We start from the raw sequence: 19,519 nt of genomic DNA on the forward strand, positions 1-19,519 counted from the left end.
TGCAGGATGGGCCGTGTGCAGGAGTGGTGAGGGGCTGTGGGCCTGGGCTGATGGGGTTCAAGACCTGGTTCTGAAAGACGAACAAATTTGTTCCCTTTTATTGCCATTAATTGTCGAAGTCAAATTATATTTTATACTAAGGTCATTTGGCTGGATTTTTTTCTTTAAAAATTTTTTTTAAAAAAACTCCTTGCTTTGAAATTCTGATACATTTACAAGACATGCGAAGAAATATACAGGGAGGTCCTGATCCCTCCACCCCTCCTCCCCCATGGTAACATCTCACACGGCTATGACGTGACATCAAAACGGGGAAGGTGACGCTGGCACTCTCCATGGAGCATACTCATCTGTGTCCCGTTCTGCATGGCGTGTGTGTGCGTGTGTGTGTTTGCATGTGTGTGTAGCTCTGCCATCTTGCTGCAAGAGCAACCATCACCACCCAAAGATCCTGACTGCACTGTCGCCTCCTCCTCACTAGGTGGTTTTACTACCCGTGTGTGGATGGAGTATGAGGAGGATGGGAGTATGTGGCAATCTCCCCACGGCTTCACAGCTGGAAACTGGCGGGGCAGGTTGTTGGGACATCAGAGCCCCACCTCCCGTTCTCCCACTCTTCCGGGAGCAGAAGGAGGCCGGCCCCACTTCTCTGAATCTCTGTCTGGAGTTTTCTCTCTTGCGGCACAAGTTCTCCTGTATTGAGGAAGCAACTTCTCAGGTGCAGCCACCTCTCTAACCACCTGGGGACAGTTCCACAGCCACAGGAGGCAGGGGTGGCCAGGGCCTGAGGGGACTTTGTCCCTCCTGACAGCAAACAGGGTCTCAACGCACGGCTGCGGGATGGGACCCTGGGTGCTTTGGGTCCCCACTGCAAGACTGGGCACCAGGACGCTGGAAATTAGTGGGCAAGCCCGTGGGCCACTCCAGGCCTGCTGGAGACAAACCTCCCCGTGCCATCCAAGTCCCCTGAAAGCAGCTTTTTCCATAAGGGCAAACTGAACCAAATCATCCCTTTGGGCCGGGCATGATGGCTCATGCCTATAATCCCAGTACTTTGGGAGGCCGAGGTGGGAGGATTGCTTGAGCCCAGGAGTTCAAGGCCAGCCTGGGCAACAAAGTGAGACTCTGTCTCTTATTTAAAAAAAAAAAAAAAATTGGCATGGTGGTGCACAACTTCAGGTCCCAGCACAGGAGGCTGAGGTGGGAGGATCACTTGAGCCCAGGAGGTCGAGGCTGCAATGAGCCATGATTGTGCCACTGCACTCCAGCCTGGACAACAAAGGAAGACCCTGTCTCAGAATAATAATAATAATAATAATCCCTTTGGACCTTTGTTATTCGGATGTGGCCACATTCCTCCCTGGGTTGCTTTCCATCTGAGTTGCCAGTATAAGCTCGCACCCTGAGCCTTTTTTCTAGAACATTCTCATAGAGATCAGTAAGTTGGTCCAAAGAGAAGGCAGGTGGATCCATTTCAGGTGACTCTCTTTCAGGACAAACCTGATCTTATAGCCCCCATAGAGGTTCTTCCCGTGCTGACGCCTGGAGTAGGAGCCTGGGTGAGAAGGAGCCCGGCCGCCAAAACATCCTTCCCACAGGCCCCTGTGAGCTGCCGAAGTTCCACCATTACAGAACCATGTTTTGTTGACAGCTGTGAGACCTGTTAGACTGTGGACTTCTCTGGGAGAGGCTGCTGTAATCTAAGCCGTTAGGGAGTCCTGCCCTTCAGTTTACGTTCTGGATTGGAGCCACACAGGTGCGTCGCTGATCACAGCCACCAAGGTAAGAGGTAGGAGAAGGTCATACTGGGCTCTGGGTGTCAGTCGAGGTGAGAAGTCAAGGAGGGCTTCCCAGAGGAGGCAATGTCTGAGCGAAGTTTCTGAGTATGAGCTTCTGTGGCTACTGCAACAAATGCCCACACACCAAGTGATCTGAAACAACAATCATGCATTCACACAGTTCTGGAGGCCAGAAAGCCAAAACCAAGGTGTCGGCACGGATGGGTCCTTCCGGAGGCTCTGAGGGAGAATCCGCCCGGTGCCTCTCTCCTGGCTTGTGATGGCAGCCCGCCACTTCGGTGCTCCTGGCCTTGAGGATGTGCCCCTCCCATCTCTGCAGCGTCTTCCTGTGGCCTTCGCCTCTGTCTCTGTGCCCCAGATTTCCCTCTAGGATTTCTTCTCTTTGAAGGACACCTGTCATTGGACTTAGGGCCCTCCTAAGTCCAGGATAATCTCAGCTGAAGACCTTTAACTTCATCCCATCTGCAAAAAACCCTGTTTCCAAATAATGTCACATCTGCAGGTTCAGGGGTGAGGATATGGACATTCTGGGGAGACCCCACTGAACCCGCTCCGGGGAGCAAGTGGCGAGGTCAGGAGAGGGAAGAGGAGGACAGGCATTCCAAACAGAGGGAAGGGCACTGGCAAAGGCACAGGGCAGAGAAGTTCAAGGACCTCCGAGCAGGTGGGCAAGGCCAGGGCAAGGGGGCACCCGAGAGCGAGAGGATGTGGGCTGGAAAGCTAGGCCGATGCCAGCCGGTTCATGCACTGAGTTTGAACTTGACCCTGTTGATCTAAGGGAAAATGACAGAGGCAAAGTTAACTTCATTACTTAGTTAAACTAAATGAAGAGTTTATTTGGGCCAAGCCTGAGGATCCCAACCTGAGAGGATGGATTCAAGCTGCTCTGAATAGACACTCCGCTCGGCAGCAGCTACAAGTAGGTTTTTAAAGGGAAAAAGGAGAGGCAGTTCCCAAGCTGTTTACCAAGAATTTATATGAAAATACCAGAATCTGTTGCTTCGCTAGGCATTGTTCTTTGTGTCGGAAATTCCTGGAACATGAAGATAGACGGTGAGGCAGCAAGTCAGGAACAAAATGCCCGTAACTGGCCCTAGGCCTGGGGGCAGGGGCACAACTCAGGCCCCACATTGTCATCTTTCCAGGCCTGATGAATTCTGCACACCCCACAAAGCTCAGACTACACCAAGCCATTTTTCTTTTCTCAACCCTGAAAACGATGTGGAGATGCAGAAAGTTTTACCTGGGTCATTATGTCACTTGACTCTCCCTAGATCCCTGAGAGGTCAGAATTATGGCCCCATTTACAAATGGAGACTCTGAGGCCCAGGGAGGCAAAGTCACTGACCCAAGAGTGGACCCTTAGAGAAATGGCAGGCGTGGGATTGGAGCTCAGGCCTCATCCAGCTGCATGAGTGGGAAGATGGAGGCAGCAGGGTTCTGGGTGTCTGTGGCAGGCAGAGGTGGGTTATCCAGGAGTAAAGAAGGGAGCAAGGCTTTCGGAACTGGGTACCTGGCCTTCTCTTGAGTCTTTGATGCTGGAGGGTGATGCACAGGACAACTGACTTAGAGCCTGGCTCCGGACTGAGGCGCTCAGTGGCATGGGCTCAGGCAGCTTCTTGCACCACCTCTCTGTGAACCTTTCTGTGTTGCTTCCATTTCCTTCTCTGGAAGTGAGAAAGATGAAACCAGCACTTTCCTCCCGGCCTATGGTGGAACTAAGTGAACTCCTGATGGTGACACTTCCTGCCACATGCTTGGTACTTGGAAAACACTGGGCAAAACTTAGTCCTAACCTGGTGGCTGTCTGAACAGAGAGGATGGAACTTGGAGCTCCTGCCTCTTTAATCTTTGATATGAGGAGGAGAGAGAAAGAGACAGAGAAGCCAAAAAGGAGGAGGAAGAGGAGAGAGAAAGAGACCCACAGACAGGGAGTGGGGGAGAGGAGAGAGACAGAGAAAGAAAAGCCACCTTCTCCGTTTTCTTTGGTTTCCCAGCCACTGTGATAGTTTTCTAGGATTCGCTTCCAGTTGATAGGCGACGGGGCTGCCCTCTTCGAACTTGGGTTCCAGGCAATGTGTCCATGGTCCCCGGTAGTGAGCACCTCTGATTCTGGCTTAGGCTAGCACACATGGATTTCTGTTATTAGCAACCAAAACCAAACGAAACCAACACTCAAAAAACACTTGGACTGAGACAATTTGGCAGGCCAAGAGCCCCATGAACTCTGTTGGAAACCCCTTTGATCTGGATGCCAGGGAATTCTCGCCCCAGACCCTGTCACCACGTAAAGAAAAACCCAGCAGGCCTTAGCCTCGGTGTGGGGCAGCCGCGGGAGCTCCGAGCCAGAACTTCCTGGTTGTGCTGGCCGAGAGGCCTTCTGTCGTGCATCCCATACCCGCGCCTCCTGCTCCCAGATGGACAGGTTTCTGGCAAGTTCCACACTCAACCCAGGAACCCATTGAGCAGGTGCCTTGAAATGGGCAGCACCCCTACCCATTGGGCACAGGAGGGCCTGCCCTGGCCAGGTGGGGACTGCAAAATGTGTGAGCAAGAAGCAAATTCGGGTAATGACAGCTTCATTAATTACCCACCAGGCTGAGTGCCACTCAGCATCCGTGATATCCTCAACAACCAGCCCAGCTGGGAAGATGCCAGTATCCCCATTGGACGGGAGAAAGAACCAAGGCTTCAATATCCTAATAAGTCAATGTCTTACTCTAGGTCAGACAGTTACTAAGCGAGGGAGCCAGAACATTCTGTTTCTACATGAAGTAAGGCCGTTATTAACACTTTAAAAATAAACAATGCATCAAAAACAGTGTAATGGGTGGCTTAGGACTTCTCACCAGTTGCCATTGTTTCACCCTCAACTTTTTGCAGGGACAGGAGCTGGAATATTTTAAAGCAAATCTCAGATATCACCTATGTCACCTGTAAATGCTTCAGAACGCATTTTTTTTTTTTTTTTTTGAGATGGAGTCTCGCTCTGTCACCCAGGCTGGAGTGCAGTGGCGCGATCTCGGCTTACTGCTACCTCTGCCTTCCAGGTTCAAGCGATTCTCCTGTCTCAGCCTCCTGAGTAGCTGGGATTGCAAGTTCAAGCCGCCATGCCCAGCTAATTTTTTGTATTTTTAGTAGAGACAGGTTTTTACCATGTTGCTCAGGCTGGTCTCAAACTCCTGAGCTCAGGCAATCCACCCGCCTTGGCCTCCCAAAGTGCTGGGATTACAGGCGTGAATTGTCGTGCTGGGCCCAGAATGCACCTTGAACACATGAGGATGATGTATTCGTTTATCTTTCTTAACATAACCACGAGGTCATCGTCACAGGACCACTTGGTTTGGGAAGTTCCAGCTGGGACCACCACACCTTGTATCCTAGGAGGGACCAGGGCAGTACCAGCCTAGTCCTAGTCTCCCTCGATGGTCAAAAGTTCACAAGAGGCCAGGCACGGTGGCTCACACCTGCTCTCCCAGCACTTTAGGAGACCAAAGTGGAATGATTGCTTGAGCTCAAGACCAGCCTGGGCAACAGAGGGAGACCCCATTATCTACATGAAATTTAAAATTAGGCCGGGCGCGGTGGCTCAAGCCTGTAATCCCAGCACTTTGGGAGGCCGAGACGGGCGGATCACGAGGTCAGGAGATCGAGACCATCCTGGCTAACACGGTGAAACCCCGTCTCTACTAAAAAATACAAAAAAAAAACTAGCCGGGCGAGGTGGCGGGCGCCTGTAGTCCCAGCTACTCGGGAGGCTGAGGCAGGAGAATGGCGTGAACCCGGGAGGCGGAGCTTGCAGTGAGCTGAGATCCGGCCACTGCACTCCAGCCTGGGCGACAGAGCGAGACTCCGTGTCAAAAAAAAAAAAAAAAAGAAATTTAAAATTAAATTTAAAAATTAGCCTGGCCTGGTGGCACTTGCCTGCGGTCCCAGCTATTTGGGAGGCTGAAGTGGGAGGATTCCTTGAGTCCGGGAGGTGGAGGCTGCAATGGGCTGTGATGGCTCCACTGCACTCCAGCCTGGGCAACACAACAAGACCCTGTTTCAAAAAAAAAAATTACAAGAGCAGCAGTTCCCAAAGTGAGGTTCCTAGATCCAGCAGAATCCACATCACTGGAGACCGCATTTAGAAAGGCAGATGCTCACGCGCGTTCCGGATCTGCTAAGCCAGACACTCCAGCCTCGGACCTGGCAATCCTCATTTGTTTCTGTGTTTTTCCTAATCTCGTGACAGGTTATGGCGATCTGTGTTTTCACTCACCCTCCAGGTGATCCTGATGCCAACCCCAATTCAAGAACTGCTGCTCTAGAGAGAAACAGGTAACACAAAGAGATGGTTCCACTCTTGTATTCAGGGTATTCTTTTTTTTTTTTTTTTTTTTTTTTTTTGACACAGAATCTCACTCTGCCACCCGGGCTGGAGTGCAGTCACGCGATCTTGGCTCACTGCAACCTCCGCCTCCTGGGTTCAAGCTATTCTCATGTCTCAGCCTCCCGAGTAGCTGGGATTACAAGTGCACCAACACACCCAGCTAATTTTTGTAGTTTTAGTAGAGATTGGGTTTTGCCATGTTGGCCAGGCTAGTCTCAAACTCCTGACCCCAAGTGATCTGCTCACCTCAGCCTCCTAAAGTGCTGAGATTGTAGGCATGAGCCACTATGACCGGCCTCAGTCAGTTTATTCTTTATGCATGTTCTGGCTTCTTCTCCAAAGGATGCTGAGGACTAGTCCTGAGCAGTCTTGTCCTCCGGTTAGATGCACTGACCCTGGAGCCCACTGTCACCGAGTAAGACCCGACTCTTCCTCTCATTCCTCAGGTGACCCCTGTGCCTTGGTCTCCTCTTTCACAAAATGTGTGCAAATAATAGCACTTGCTTCACACGCTGCTCGTGAGGAGCAAACCAGCTAAGGTATAGGAACTGCTTAGAATGGCTCCTAGTGCATAGACAGTGTGCATTAAGGCGTTAAGGCCAAGATGTGCTGTTCTTACCAAAACGGGGATGTCTGTTACCAAAACGGAGATGGCCGGATCTCTAGGCTGCCATAGGACACCCGGAGTCAGATCACAGCAAGTCACTAGGAGTCTGTTGTGTGAGGGAAGGGCTGGGAGATAAACAGCCCCTGGGAGATATCTGGGAGATAAACATCTCTCCCAGGGGCTGGGAGAGAACAGAAGGAGATTGGGGGCTTCCTTTGCAGCTTTGGGGAGTGCAGGATTAAAGAGGGGCTCAAGGCCGGGCGCGGTGGCTCAAGCCTGTAATCCCAGCACTTTGGGAGGCCGAGACAGGCGGATCACGAGGTCAGGAGATCGAGACCATCCTGGCTAACACGGTGAAACCCCGACTCTACTAAAAAATACAAAAAACTAGCCGGGCACGGTGGCGGGCGCCTGTAGTCCCAGCTACATGGGAGGCTGAGGCAGGAGAATGGCGGGAACCCGGGAGGCGGAGCTTGCAGTGAGATGAGAAGGCGCCACTGCACTCCAGCCTGGGTGATAGAGCGAGACTCCATCTCAAAAAAAAAAAAAAAAAGAGGGGCTCAAAGGGTCCCCTCAACCTGAGGGCTCCAGGCAGAGCAGGACTCTCCGAGGTGGGGCGGCTGCAGGCGGTGACTTGGCAGGAGGTGGTGAGGACTGAGCTTGGGTTGCCTGGGGCGATGCTCCTGAGATGCCCTAAGAGCAATCCCTGGAGACCTGCTTCCCAAAACCCCAGAGAGAACGAGACGGGGCTCACTAGCTGGAAGAGCTGAGATGCCTCCAGGAGTCTCTAGAAGGTTCTGTCCTCCCCTGACCCAGTGGGGAGATGGGAGACTCAAGCAATTGAGGAGTGTGGGGTGCCCTGGACACCTGCGAAGGCAGAGGGCCAGGAGGTCAGGGCTGGGTTCTGAGCGAACCCCAGAGCCACCATTGTCCCAGGTTTGATTGTCCCCAAGCCTCAGGAAACCAGTTGTGTACTGTGATTTAAATAGGACATGGGGCTGGGCACAGTGGCTCACGCCTGTAATCCCAGCACTTTGGGAGGCCAAGGCGGGCAGACCACCTGAGGTTGGGAGTTCGAGACCAGCCTGACCAACATGGAGAAATCCCATCTCTACTTACAATACAAAATCAGCCAGGCATGGTGGCGCACGTCTGGAATCCCAGCTATTTGGGAGGCAGAGGTTGTGGTGAGCAGTGATCACACCACTGCATCCAGCTGGGCAACAGAGTGAATGAAACTCTGTCTCAAAAAAAGAAAAAAAAAATCCAGACTCTAGGGGTGTGCAGGTCAAACGGCCAGGATTCCTCCACAGATAAACTGTAAGCAAGAAAGACGGATGGTGTGTTAGACAGAATAATGGCTCCCAAAAGATAGCCACGTCCTAATCCCCAGCACCTGTGAATGTGTCCCCTTTATGGCAGAAAGAGCTTCACAGGTGTGATTGGGTTGAGGATCCTGAGATAGAGAGAGTCACCTGGATTAGCCAGGTGGGTCCAATGTCATCACAAGGATCCTTATAAGGGTGGTTGGCGGGGTGGGTGGGTGGTTAGAGTCAGAGAGGTGGGGGGATGATGGAAACAGAGCTCAGAAAGATTCAGGGAGGGTGAGACGGAGGAAGAGAGATTTGAAGATGGAGGAAGGGGCCATGAGCGAAGTATCACAGGCAGCTTCTAGAAGCAGAAAAACACAAGAAAACAGATCCCGCCCCCTACAAGTTTCCAGAAGGAACACAGCCCCGCTAACACAGCTTGCACGTCGACTTTGGCCCAGTAAGATTGTTTTGGACATCTGACCTCCGAAACTGTAAGACAACCAACTTGTGTTGTTTTAAGCCAGTAAATTTGTAATAATCTGTTACAGTAGCAACAGAAACTAAGACAGATGGGAAACCTATAGGCTTAAGACACGTAGCGGACATGGCAAATTCACAAAACGGACACAACCAAACTAAAGTGTGGGCAGGTGAGGAAGGGATGAGCATGTGAATGTCAAAGTCAGGAGAATGGCCACGTTCGGAGGAGGGTGCAGGCTGCGGGGCAGGGAGAGGGCCTGCGGGGAGCTCGCAGGGATGGGGGCAAAGTTCCTCTTTGTCCTGGCTGCTGGCTTCCAGGGTTCATTAAGCTGCACCTTTGTTTGGGGGTGTTCCCTATGACTGTTTGATTTTACATTTAACAAGGTAGAAATCATAACCGTGGCAAGGACAGTTTCAGGGTATAGGATAGAACCTCTGTCTCTCTCTGCAGCTTTACAAGCAGCAGCAACATTTTCTTCTGATCTGAGATTTCTTGCAGCAGCAGCAGCAGCAGCAGCACAGGAATCAGTGCAGAGAGAAAAGCAAGGCCAGTCTTCAGAGCTCACGACTTACACTCTGCAAAGAAGTGGGCAAAGCAGGTTCACCCCCAAATGGAACATGGGGTGTGTGATGTTTTGTAAAAGCCCAGTGTAAAACTGTAAAGCCCAGTACGGCAGATGAGCCAGGCACCCCCTCCACTCCGCACCCATTCATCTCTCCTTGCAGAGGGCTGCCTCCTGGCCGGTGCAGGGACTCATGCCTGTAATCCCTGCACTTTGCAAGGCTGAGGCGGGTGGATCACTTGAGGTCGGGAGTTTTAGACCAGCCTGGCCAACATGGTAAAACCCCATCTTTACTGAAAATACAGAAAATTAGCCAGGCATGGTGGCAGGCGCTTGTACTCCCAGCTACCCGGGAGGCTGAGGCAGGAGAACCACTTGGACCCAGGAGGCGGAGGTTGCAGTGAGCCGAGATCACGCCACTGCACTCCAGCCTGGGTGACAGAGCGAGACTCCATCAAAAAAAAAAAAAAAAAAAAAGAAGGCTGCCTCAGGTCACATGAGACTGGGACTCCCTACCTGAGGGCTGCCTTTCTGGCTGCAGAAGCAGGCCCAGCCCGTGTACCTCATGGCAGACCAGAGGTGAGGCCCGAGGAGCAGCCCTCAACCTGAGAGGGATGGAAGTTGGGGATCAATACCGCAGGCTCCCCACCCCTTGGTAGGGATAACTCTGCGTTCTGTACCATCTCACAGATTTCCCCCGCAAGACTGAGCTCCTGTTGCCCATAGTGGTGATGGGCTCAGTGATGCTCCCTCTGTGGGGAGCGTAATTCATGCCGGGGTTACCTCCCAAATGTATCCCCTTGCATTCAAGTCTTCCTCTCAGGGTTTGCCTCTGGGGAACCCAAAACAAGGCACTAAAAGTATAATGAGATGGGAGGAGATGGTTAATATATATATGTACATAAATATATGTGTGTGTATACACATATACATACAGACACATATACATACGTATAGACACATATACATACGTATAGACACATATACATACGTATAGACACATATACATACATATACATATATATGTAGAGGCACGGTCTCACTAATCTTCTAAGGTAATCCTGTCACCCTGGCCTTTCAAAGTGCTGGCATGAGAGGCATGAGTCACCGCACTCAGCCAGATGGTTAATATAGAACACCTGGTCACAGCAAACCTCCATGGCCTTCACCTGGCTGCTTCTACCACCACCGCCGCCCCATCCCTAGCTCCTCCCACAATACCTGGCACCTGATGGGCACTTAGTAACTATTTTGCTGGATGGGCAGGTGGATGGATGAAAGACAGTGACCCACCTCCCATTAGAGAAGTTGAGAAAGGCCAGGTGCAGTGGCTCATGTCTGTAATCCCACCACTTTGGGAAGCCAAGCCAGGCGGATCACTGAAGGTCAGGAGTTCGAGACCAGCCTGACCAATATGGTAAAACTCCATCTCTACTAAAAATGCAAAAATTAGCCAGGTGTGGTTGCATGTACCTGTGGTCCCAGCTACTCAGGAGGCTGGGACAGGAGAACCACTTGAACCCGGGAGGCGGAGGTTGCAGTGAGCTGAGATTGCACCACAGCACTCCAGCCTGTGTGACAGTGTGAGACTCCATCTAAAAAAAAAAAAAAAAAAAAAAAAAGGAAGTTGAGAAGGACAGGTCTTTCCTCTCCCTGCCCCTTTGTCCTGACAAAGCTGCTGGCCAGGTGAGGGTGGTGGAGCTTCTGGCTTTCTGGCCACCCCCACCTCAAGTTCCCTTGTTTCCTTCCCAACTTCCAAACCTGAACCTCTGCCCTTCTCCTCTTCATCATGTGGGGTGCTGATCCCTCCACTAAATTCCCTTTCTTGCTTTGCTTAATAGAGCCAGAGTCAGTTAGAAGCGACTTCTAACTGATACTGCCAGGTGAAGCTCAGCAGGTACTGAATGTTAAATAGAACATCGAGTGTCCCAACAGCTAAGACACAAATCCAATGTGGAGAAACTCTATCTATCCAGGGCTTCTTCAGAGCCGGGTAATACTCACACAGCCTTCATCACCATCTATAAGGTGTGTGTAACCCTTTTAGAAATAAGAGAGGCCAAGGCTCCAGTACATGGCCCAAAGTCCCAAAGCATGGAGGAAGATCAACTGGGGTACAGTTCATCATGAGAGAAGAAGAGAGAAACACTTTTTATGTTTTTTTTTGTTTTTTTTTTTTAAGTTCTATCCAGCCAGATGCAGTGGCTCACACCTGTAATCCCAGCACTTTGGGAGGCTGAGGCGGGCAGATCACCTGAGGTCAGGAGTTCGAGACCAGCCTGGCCATCATGGCGAAACTCTGTCTCTAGTAAAAATACAAAAAGTAGCTGGGCATGGTGGTACACGCCTGTAGTCCCAGCTACTCAGGAGGCTGAGGTAGGAAAATTGCTTGAACCCAGGAGGGAGAGGTTGCAGTCAGCCGAGATCATGCCCCTGCACTCCAGCCTGGGCGACAGAGCAAGACTCCATCTCAAAAAAAAAAAAAAAAGTTATTATGCATGATGCTGGCCAGGTCCTGAGAAATAAATAGAATTGCATTTTTAAATGAAAACACATTTATGAAACACTTAAAACATTAGCAAAATATAGAAACTAATGCAATAACTTCGGAAGGGTAAAATTTTCGCAAGGGAAGGGGTTGTTTTTGGGCATCCCAGTTCAGCATTTGGGTTCAAGGTCATAAGCAGCCTTAGGCTGGGAGTTTTTGCCTGAGCTTGTGTATTCTGGGCCCATTCGGTCCTTAGCCCTGACTGGGGGGCAGTATTCTCCTTCATTCCAACTTATGAGAAATGAGGCCGGGCGCGGTGGATCATGCCTGTAATCCCAGCACTTTGGGAGGCCGAGGTGGGCGGATCACTTGAGGTCAGGAGTTGGAGACCTGCCTGACCAACATGGTGAAACTCCGTCTCTACTAAAAATACAAAAAGTAGCTGGGCATGGTGGTGGGCACCTGTAATCCCAGCTACTCAGGTGGCTGAGGCAGGAGAATGGCTTGAGCCCAAGAGGTGGAGGATGCAGTGAGCCAAGATTGCGCCACTGCACTCCAGCCTGGGTGACAAGAGTGAAACTCTGTCTCAAAAGAGAAGAAAGAAAAGAAATGAGGCTCAGGGATTGGGACAATTTGTCAAGAACTCCCAGAAGTCACAGGTAAAGTAAGCATTGACCCAGAGTGAATTTAGTTTTCTAAATGTCCATGCCCACCCTCTGTTGAAAGGGTTCCCACCCTGTGTTCTCCCTGGCCTGACTTGGCCCCAAGGACCCATGGAGGGGCCTGAAGCTCCTGGGCTCTGGTGAACAGCTGTCGGTGGTGGGACTCCCGCGGGGACTCCCCCAGGCAGGTCCCAGCAGTGCACCCATGGGCACTCACAACCCCCTTCAGTGTCTTTGTAGGGGTTGGAGAAGGGGGCCCCATCTTCTGCCATCAGCATATGCAAATCACAACCGTGTCAGTGGCACTCCCTAGCGATCCACCAACCTGCCTAAGCATGCCTGGGCCCCACCGGATCTATCTAGCACTTCCTTGGAGCCAGGCAATACTTGTGCAGCCTTCACGACCGCCTGTAAGGTGCATGTAACTGACCCTTTTTAGAGATAAAAGAGGCCAAGGCTCTGAGGGTAAGATATATGGCTCAAGGTCCCAAAGCATGGAAGGGATCAAACTAGGGCCCTGGAGCTCAGCCCCCAACTAAAGCTTTCCCATTGGAGGGTGTGACTCGCGGCCCTCGTCTGAGGACAGGCAGAAGGCCACCTCCGAGGGCGTTGCCTGCAGAGCTGGGTCAGGAGCACATCTGCTGCAATTCCCAGCCCTCATTTCAACATCAGTCAGGAACCCCGAATGTTGTGCAAACCGCACGTCTCCACCTGCTTCTCCTGCCAGGACTCTGTTCAGTCTTTACAGCCAGCTCTGAATCACCTCTTTGGAAGCCTTCCTTGAGCCTCACCTACAGGTTCCCTTCGTGTCCCCACTGCGTCTGCACATGGTGTCATCACAGCATGTACCATGTGGTTTTGCTCCTCCTCTGGACTGAGAGCTCTTAGAGGGCAGAGACCCTAAGTCATCTCTCTGCTTGACATCTAGCTCGGCACAGGCAAACAGCAGGTGCTCGGTCCATGACTTTTGAGTCAGTGAGTGATCAGAGGGATGAGGTTGAGTCTCCTTCCTAAGTAGGCTGAGAGCTTCCAGGGAGGGACCTGAGAGGTGTACTCACCCTCATCTGTCCTGATCCCCAGCCTTCTTCCATGCCTAGCAGTAGGGGCTGGTCAAAATAAGTTTGCAGTTGGGTGGGTGGATGGGTGGGTGGGTGGAGGAGTGGAGGGGAGGGTGGATGGGTGAGTGGGTGGTTGGATAAATGGATGGATGGATGGATGGATGGATGGATGGGTAGGTGGATGGATGAATGAATGGGTGGGTGGGTGGATGGATGGATGGATGGGTGGGTAGGTAGGTAGGTGGATGAATGGATGGGTGGGTGGGTAGATGGATGGGTGGATGGGTGGGTGGGTAGGTGGGGGGATGAATGGATGGGTGGGTGGGTAGATGGATGGGTGGGTGGGTAGGTGGGTGCATGAATGGATGGGTGGGTGGGTAAATGGATGGGTGTATGGGTGGGTGGGTAGGTGGATGGATGAATGGATGGGTGGGTGGATGGGTGGGTGGATGAGTGTGTGGATGGGTGGGTGGGTAGGTGGATGAACGGATGGGTGAGTGGGTGGATGGATGGATGGATGGATGGATGGATGGATGGATGGATGGGTGGATGGGTGGGTGGATGTGTGTGTGGATGGGTGGGTGGGTAGGTAGATGGATGAATGGATGGGTGGGTGGGTGGATGGATGAATGGGTGAATGGATGGATGGATGGATGGATGGATGGATGGATGGATGGATGGATGGATGGATGGATGGATGGATGGGTGGGTGGATGGGTGGGTGGATGGGTGGGTAGGCAGATGAATGAATGGATGGGTGGGTGGGTAGATGGATGGGTGGATGGATGAATGAGTGGGATGGATGGATGGATGGATGGATAAATGGATGAATGAATGGGTGGGTGGGTAGATGGATGGGTGGATGGATGAATGAGTGGGATGGATGGATGGATGGATGGATAAATGGATGAATGGATGGGTGGGTGGGTAGATGGATGAATGGATGGGTGGGTGGGTGGATGGATGAATGGGTGGATGGATGGGTGGATGGGTGGGTGGGTAGGTGGATGGAGGGATGGGTGGGTGCATAGGTGGGTGGGCGGGTGGTCTAGCTGGAGACAGTGCAGCATGATAGGAGTGCAGGTTCTGCCATCTGACTCCTGATCATCTGACTCCAGGAACACAGAACCTGGCTTTTCCTCTTAGCTGTGTGACTGTGATCAACCGACTTAACCACCACGTGTCTCAGATCCTGTCTCAGGTCAGGTTCTGCAGAAGCAGGTCCTGAGACAAAGACTCAGATGCTGGTGATATCCACCCCCACCATCCCCACCCCCGCCCCGAGAGAGTTTTGCTCTGTCACCCAGGCTGGAGTACAGTGGCACAGTCACAGCTCACTGTAGCCTGGAATTCCCAGGCTCAGGCAATCCTCCTGCCTTAGCCCCCTGAGTAGCTGGGACCACAGGAGCACACCACCACACCTGGCTTATTTTTAAATTATTTGTAGAGATGGGATCTCCCTAGGCTGGTCTCGAACTCCTGGACTCAAGTGATTATCCCACCTCGGCTTCCCAAAGTGCTGGGATTACAGGTGTGAGCCCCCATCCCAGGCCTCATGCCAGTGATTTTTGAAGGAAGTGCCCCAGCAGAAACTGGCAAGGGAGTGCAGGAACACAGTGCAGATGGGCGCAGTTTTAGGCCAAGTCCCAGGCCTGGCCTCACCCCATTGGGAGCTATGAAGGGCGAGTTATGCCTCTGCCTTGTCCCACCAAAGGCTAGAACCTCCTGCCTTGCACTTGCTGGTTGCTTGGGGGTGAGAACATTTCCAGGTTCTTCTGGTCTTGCACGTCCAGGCAAAGCAGCCCAGGAGCCCAGACCTGGCCTTCAAAAATCTGTAGGTGCTGGGGGTTATTGCGGAAGCCCCAACACTGAGGGAGGGGGGCACCACATGGGGAAAAAGGGTCTGAGGGGACCTGGGTGGGTACCACATTGTTGGCCACAATTTCCCCTTCTGTAAAATGGGGTTGCTGAGCGCAAGTAAATTGTTGCAAGGATTAAGTGAGGGCAAAATCTGAGCACAGGGCCTGGGGGCAGGTCAGCGGTATCGCTTGCTCACACTGGGCTGTTCTTACCCTCCCACAAGCTCCTCTGGCTCTCATTAAATATTTGTTGAATGAATTAACCAGCTTCCCTACTGGTTTAACTGGGTTCATGGGGCCCGCCCCTGTACTGCCCAAACTGTTGATCAAAAGTCCCTTTGTGTCCAGGCTGGCTGGTAAAAATGACAGCCAGACCCTAATGCAAAGAGCCAGCTGCGGCATCCAGTCCCATCGCCCTGGGGGCTCCCCAGGCTTCCCGGGGTGGGCACCTGAATGAAGTCATTGTCCCTGAGTTTTGGCTCCCTTCAGGTTCACTGGGGCCAAGGCACTCTGCCGCCTCGGGCCAGGGCTCTCTTGTTCATTCAACACAACAAACATTCCATTCAAGCACCTACTATGGACCAGACACGCTTCCAGATGCTGGGAATAAAGCAGGAATGATAACAGACCTCAGGCAGCCGGCAATCCAGGCGGGGACGGGCAAAAAAGAGACAGACCAAGTCAGTGATAGAAGGGCTTCAGGGCAAAATAAAGCTGAGTAAGGAATGGAGAGGGACAGAGGTGTGTTTACCTTTGTATTTTCAAATAATTACAGGTTCCCAGGATGTTACAGACTGTACAGGGAGGTGGAGGGTACCCTTCACTCATCTTACATAACCACAGTACCAAATCTAAGCCAGGAAGCAGGCGCAGCTACAATGTGAGCACAGCAGTGCCTTGGTATCTATGGCCATTGGTTCCAGGACCCTGTCTCCCGGGACAGCAAAATCCCAGGGTGCTCAAGTCCCCCAGTCAGCCCTCCCGGTATCTGCAGGCTCTTCGGAAACCTCAGACGCAGGGAGGGCCACTGTGTGTGGTTCCTGAGTCATTTTATCCCTGTATAGATTCATGTGACCGCCAGCACAGCTAGGGAAGAGAACGATTCCATCACGCCTAGGTCTGCCTTGCACAATCTTTGCGGTCACATCTATGCCACCCCTAACCCCAGCATCCACTCATCTGTTCTCCTCGTCTATAATCTTGTCATTTCAAGCATGGTATATAAGTAGAATCACATGGTATGTGACCTTTTGAGATCTGAATATATTCTTCACCGGCTTCTCCAGGTCTGTGCGTTCTCTCTCTCCTCCTCCCTTTTCCTCTCCCCTTCCCTCTCCTTTACCCTAAAAATCTTCAGCGTGCATTTTCAAAAAAAAAAACCAGGGACATTCTCTTACATAACTAGAGTCCAATGATCAAAATCAGGAAGTTCACACCAGACAATACAATTCTCTATAGACCTTATCCAAATCCACCAAATGTCCCACTAATGTCCTTTACAACCAAAGAGAAAGACCTTTTTTCCCCCAGTCCAGGATCTGACCCAAAATTGCAAGTTCCATTTGATTGTCATCAGGGAGCTCTTTAGTCTCCTTTTTTATTTATTTTTATCTTTATTTATTTATTTATTGAGATGGAGTGTTGTTCTTGCGCAGGCTGGAGTGCAACGGCACGATCTCGGCTCACCACAACCTCCTCCTCCCGAGTTTAAGAGATCCTCCTGCCTCAGCCTCCTGAGTAGCTGGGATTACAGGCATGCACCGCCACACCTGGCTAATTTTGTATTTTTAGTACAGATGGAGTTTCTCCATGTTGGTTAGGCTGGTGTCAAACTCCTGACCGCAGGTGATCCACCCGCCTCAAAGGGCTCCCAAAGTGCTGGGATTACAGGCGTGAGCCACCACACCTGGCCTTATTTTATTTTATTTTTTGAGACGGAGTCTCACTCTGTCACCCAGGCTGGAGTGCAGTGGCATGATCTTGGCTCACTACAACTTCTGCCTCCTGGGTTTAAGCGATTCTCCTGCCTCAGCCTCCCGAGTAGCTGGGATTACAGGCACCTGCCACCATACCTGGCTAAATTTTTGTATTTTTAGTAGAGACGGGGTTTCATCATGTTGTCCAAGCTGGTGTCGAACTCCTGACCTCAAGTGATTCACCCGCCTCGGCCTCCCAAAGTGTTGGGATTACAGGCGTGAGCCACTTCACCTGGCCTTTAGTCTCCTTTAATCTGGAACATTCCACAGCCTTCCCTTGACTTTCCTAATGTGGTTATTTTTGAAGAATCCAAGCCAGTCAAACTCCAGGACGTCCTGCACTTGGGTGTGATGCACGCCTTGATGAGATTCAGCTTCAGCCTCTGCAGGAATGGCCCAGGCGCGGCACCGCCTCCTCCTTTGCGAATCACAGTGGGCACATGATGTGGCTCATCCCATTCCTGGTGATGGTCACTTGATCCCCTGGCACGGGTGGTGTCTGCCAGGTTTCTCCACTGTAAAGTGACTGTTTTCCCTTTGGATGAATAAGTCTCTGGTAGGGACATACTTTGAGAGCTTCAAATATCCTGTTTCTCATTAAACTTTGACCTGGTTTGTTTTCAGAGCTTTTAATTGAAGCGAAACTTACCTAGAGAAAAGCACACACACTGCAAGTTCTGCTCAATGGGTTATGACAAAGGGACCACAGCGGCAGAGCAGTAGGAGGGTGCACTTTATGTGGGGTGCTCAGGGAAGGCCTCCCTGAAAGGAGGATAGCAGGGCAGAGCGTGCTTGGCAGAGGCGCGTGGGAAGCACCAAGGCCTGGAGGCGGCACTGAGCTCAGCTTGTTTGACAAACAGCCAGGAGACCAGGGTTGGGGCAGGAGGAGGGGAGTTGACAGATGGGGCCTCTTGGGGCCAGAATAAGAAATCTAATTGTATTACAAGGGTGATGGCAAGGTCTTCGCTCTGGTTCTCCGCGTTCCCAGGGTTCCCCAAGGTAATGCCACGAAACAGTTGTGGAGGAGTGGGGAATTGAGGCATCTCACTTCACAGTGGGGGCGGAAGCTGGGGCAGATACCCATCACCTGGGGTCAGCCATGGGGGAGTGCCAGGAAGTGGAACGGGGAGTTAACATTGCCGTATCTCTGGCCCAGGTGCCAACATAAAATCCCTTAAGCAGAGGGCCTCAGGTGTTTGCAGTAAGCAGACTTTGTTGAGGGTGAGTGGAGCGGGGCAGCAGCTTCCGGTACAGCAAGCTATGGGGGGCTTGAAATGGGGAGAGATGCACTCTGATGTACATTTTTACCACCTCTCTGTGTTACTGAGAATCCACTGTGGGAGGGGAGGCTATCACCACCCTGTGCCCTTGCTTGGAGGTGATCCCAAGCCCCTCGGAATTCCTCAACAGGCAATTGAGTCTGGGGAACAGGCTACACCAGACAAGGAGAAAGGAAGATCCAGCCCCAGACCCTTTTCCACCCTACCCCTCCTGCATTTCTAAGAGCTACTTTCCTGAGAACTGACCTCACCCCTTCAGGCATAACCTAACTTGGGAAACCCAGGGTTCTAGGGACTTGCAAAGAGAGAAACCGGGAACTTCGAACTCTATTGTATCCAAAAGCCAACAAAAATCATAGATTTAACTTCTGATCAGGCTTCCCAGTTAAAAATATCCATTCATTTTCCATTCAACAAGTATGTCTTCAGAACCTATTTTAAAATATATTTGTATGGAGACACAATCCAAAAAAATTCATTTAAAGGCGTGATTCAGTGGGTTTTAGTATATTCACAAGAGCATGCAAACCCTCCCTTTAATTCCAGAATATTGCCATCACCCAAAGAAGAAACGCCAATAGCTCCCAATGCTCCCTCCCCGCAGCCACTGACGACCACCCATCAGCTTCCTGTCTGCGTGGAGTTGCCTGTTTTGGGCAGATCACCTGAGTGGTTCCTTGACTTGGATCATGTTTTCCAAGCCCATCCATCCTGTAGTGTGGATGGGTGTCTCATTCCTTCCTATGGCTGAACAATGTCCCATCCTCTGGGCATCCCACGTGCTATTCACCTGCTCTCTGTTGGTGGATGTTAGCGCTCTTTGCATTCAGCGCCCTCTTTTAAACTCCTAACTGTGGTAAAGTTGCCATCACTTTGGGGAAACCATGGGTGCAGTGGGGCTCCCCTCTGCAGGAGATCTCATTTGGTCCAGGGATAAGGAGGGGCCTCTCTGGAGAAGCGACAACTCAGTTACAACTTCAAGGATGCGCAGGAGTAGGCAGGGTGAGATTTAGGGGCGCTGGGGCCTCTGGCGCATGTTCCAGACAGAGGGAAGAGGTC

The 19,519-nt window shown here is 51.6% G+C and overlaps 1 long non-coding RNA gene across 1 annotated transcript; it reads left to right on the top strand.

The window, feature by feature from the left end:
• Positions 1–1,570: 1,570 nt before the first annotated feature.
• On the top strand, positions 1,571–17,751 carry LOC144338275 (uncharacterized). Its single transcript, XR_013412264.1, has 3 exons — positions 1,571–1,782; positions 6,037–6,122; positions 17,488–17,751. It is a non-coding gene; the product is annotated as an uncharacterized LOC144338275 (long non-coding RNA).
• Positions 17,752–19,519: the final 1,768 nt, after the last annotated feature.

This window comes from Macaca mulatta, chromosome 20 (assembly GCF_049350105.2).
Source record: "Macaca mulatta isolate MMU2019108-1 chromosome 20, T2T-MMU8v2.0, whole genome shotgun sequence".
NCBI classification, from domain to species: Eukaryota; Metazoa; Chordata; class Mammalia; order Primates; family Cercopithecidae; genus Macaca; species Macaca mulatta.